The sequence below is a fragment of the Triticum dicoccoides genome, chromosome 6B (assembly GCF_002162155.2).
Source record: "Triticum dicoccoides isolate Atlit2015 ecotype Zavitan chromosome 6B, WEW_v2.0, whole genome shotgun sequence".
Lineage (NCBI taxonomy): Eukaryota > Viridiplantae > Streptophyta > Magnoliopsida > Poales > Poaceae > Triticum > Triticum dicoccoides.
The window spans coordinates 689,463,954-689,467,584 of record NC_041391.1 but is presented as its reverse complement, the minus strand read 5'-3'; positions in this window follow the sequence as shown (position 1 = coordinate 689,467,584).

Here is a 3,631-nt window from a genome sequence, read left to right as displayed (position 1 = left end):
AGGGTTCCGGGGCCGCCGAGGGCGCAATGGCGGCGTACAGGGACTTCGTGGAGAAATGGCCAGAGGGCTCAAGGCGCCAGAAAAGAGCATCCCGGTCCTCCTCGACGTTCATCGGCAAGCGCGGAGTGTCCCGGTCCGCCAGAAATACATTAACAAGCGCGGAGTGCTTCTTTGCCCAATCACCAGTAACTAGGCTGCGTTGAGAGCGACACGACGACACGACAAGGCCCCAACAGAAAAAAAAAGTGACACGACGACAAGTCCCCCAACAAGCTGCTCGTGCTGGTGCTGTTCCGTGCACAGGCCATTTTTGTCAGGGGGACACAGCCCACTCGACACGCGCAACCAAAACAGCCCAGGGAGCAAATAGTTGCGATGATTTGTTCCGTAACAGCTGATTCAGCATTGTATTTGCAGGGATTTCACTAGGTAGGCAGAAGCGCATATAGGTCACATCGATCCATGCCGCACTGCAGCCGTCTTGATTTGATTCCACACTAGTACAACATTATTGGATTCGATCATCGTATATACTCGCAGCCTGATTGTTCATTAGTAGGTATAGTAGGTATATGTTTGTTTTCGGACATAGGCTTCATCTGTGACATACCCTCTCCGTTCTAAAATGTAGTAGAATTTAAACCATGGGTTGTGTTTCATTTCAATATGTTGGCAGAAGATTGCAAATCAATTACACCAAAAAATGATAACAACTATTAAATATCATTCATGATCCTCGTATATGCCTGTATACTACAGGTGAAAGTTAGAACTGATTGAGACTATCTTCTCTGTAAAGTCGCTCTTGGAGAAAAGCTAAATGCACAAGTAAGTTATAAGCTGTTGTTGTTTTGGAACCATACAGACTAACAACATTTGAATTATGGTTTACATCCATGCTCCACAGGAAATCAAACCGTTATCCTAACCGATATATAGACGTCTACTTGATGGGCATGTAGTGTTTGTTTGTTTCTGGCGCCCATACAAGATACATGCATGCATGGCAAGAACTCTACCAACTTTGGTTGGATCATGGAGTGCGTGTACAGTGTTCAGAGGAGCGCCATACAATTATGCTTTTTGTACACACCGCCTCACATTTTCCCTGCGCACACTCTCGAAACAGGCTTTCGCCCCGCTTTATAGATAGAGCAGCAACCGAATAAAATACACGGACAAACGATACAAGGTGGAGAGGCAGCCCTCTTACAAAGCAGTTCCCGAGATAGCCGGATCATGCAGAAAACTACGCTACCGAAGGATAACACAGGGAAGTCTAGATACAACACCACCCTACATTTTGGTTGCATGCATGCTTCCAAAAAAAATCATAAAACAATGTGCGAAATCAACAGCAAATTGATTGACGTGCAGCGCAGCGTGGCTACGTGGTGGAGACTGTTCATTGGTCAGATGCCGGAGAACCCCTGGCCAGCATGGAAAACTACAGTACTAATAATTTTTATTGTTTCTTGGCTAGCCAGCTAATTAATCTCAGTTTGCATCTTCAGCTTGAACCCACCAGAACTTGTCCGAAGAAGCAGTAGAGTTCACATCTTTAAAACCGGTTGATGGTCACCTTCTTTTACATTTAGGCTTTTAGCTATGTCTTTTCCGAAACTTTAGTCCAGACACCAAAAGAGAGGCGCGAAAAAGTTACGTGCTTTCTTTATCGTTTATGTCGACCCCTATGGACTGTTAATCTCTATATGATTAATCAAAAATCTAATCGCATGATTAGACGGATCCATGACGAGACAGCTCCGATGCCGTACGATAAGTAGCCGGCCATAGCTTGCGCTCGCTGGCTTCCTCGCGGAAGATCAATCTCGCACAAAGATGCGTCGGCGTCCCTGCTGTCTTCGTCTGTGTGATTGGGATGGAACAACTTACATTACATTACACGGGCTATCTCGCGCAGCACACACGGACGCATCATCAGCAAAAAACAAACACTTGTGTCGCCTATCAACAGATCAATCAATGCGACCAAACAATAATTATACCCCATGATTAACTCCCATGTTTCTTTTATGATTTCAGATCGGTCACATCACCTTGATTTCGGTTTAAGTCCATTAATTTGCCTTGCATTGCAAAAGGAAATTGCCTGCATGTGCACGGTAGTATAAAGGGTGTAGTGTGTCACGTCACCCGTCCGTCTGCCCAAGTTATGCTATAGCTGCGCGCCATGAAATTACATGCATGCTTTTTTTTAGGAGAAATTGCATGCATGTTGCTCAGTCTTGATCAAGCAGACACCCCAATGTACGGTGCAAGTATGTACAACTTGCATCCCATCCATCATCACGACACACCCTCGTGCGCTACTCAATTAGTGCCATTGTTAGGTGCATGTACTAAATCTTGCATTCGTGCATCCGTGGGTGAGTACATGCAACTTGCAGGCACATACTACATATGCATGTGTAGTGATCATATAGGCATGCATCTTAACTTAATCGTCCGTACAATTTTGTCTATTAATCAGTTAACTAATTCCCGACCGAATAATAGCTATCAGGTGTGCATGTCATTCCCAGCTACATGTTGCTTGTTTTTTTTTTTTGAGGGAAAGCCGTCATGGCAGTTTATATTTCATGCGCAAAAAGTGATACATCGTTTGTTAATACATCTACTAGAAACCCCAGAGGCTCCGATTTCCAAACAATTGTATGAGAGACCTTCGAGTTTCTAGCCAATAAATCTGCCGCCGCATTGGCCTCCCTAGGGCAGTGGGAAAACATAATAGAAATAAAATTTCTAGCAAGAAAAGAACATTCTTCATAAATTGCGGCTGCCGGGCCTAGCGAATTGCAAGCCTCCTAATGTTTTACACTGCAAGGTTTATAACCCATGCGTCCAAGTGTCTTGCTCGAGAAGGTCTCTGGTAGGACTTGACCCCGCGGCAGCGCCTCCTTGGTGAAAACTCTAGGGCGAACTCCTAGCCCGGCACCACCGATCCACCACACCTTCCCCTCTATCCCCTCATAACCGTCAAAGGGTGGTCGAAAGCAAGCCCGCTTGGCACCGATGAAGGGGCGCTGAGGCTCTCGATGGTCCGTCTTGCGTGGAGGGTATGGATGCAAGTCGTGGACATCAGCCTCGGGTGGAGATGGTGTCGCTGATAGTGGGGTTGTGGCGTATTGGCTTGCCCCACAAGTATAGTGTCAAAGCTGAAGAATAGACGTGACGTAGTGGTGCTCACCTATCTCAGTTGGCTCCAGATCATAGAAGCCTTCAGTCTCATCGGATCTAGGTGTTGGTTGAGATGAATGGTGCAGCAAAAACCCACATCAACGATGATGCGGTCTTCGTCTCCTTCCATGGAGGGTTGGAATTTTTGTATGTTATACCCATTCTCTCCAGACGACATCATTTTCGTTTGCAACCGAGTCTTGCAACTTACATCTTTTGTGTGATTTGAAATGATAGTGATAGTGGTTTTCGTAACAAGCTCAACTTATGTGATGGGCATTCCTGAAGTCCACCCATGGCAGCTTGGTTGCTAATAGCTTATTTGGGTTCTAGGGTGAACCACTCCGAGCGTCGGCAGTGGTGCCCCTTCAAATCAGGGCGACAAAGCAAAGCCCTGTTTGGCTACATAGATGGATGGTGTTGTTTGGCC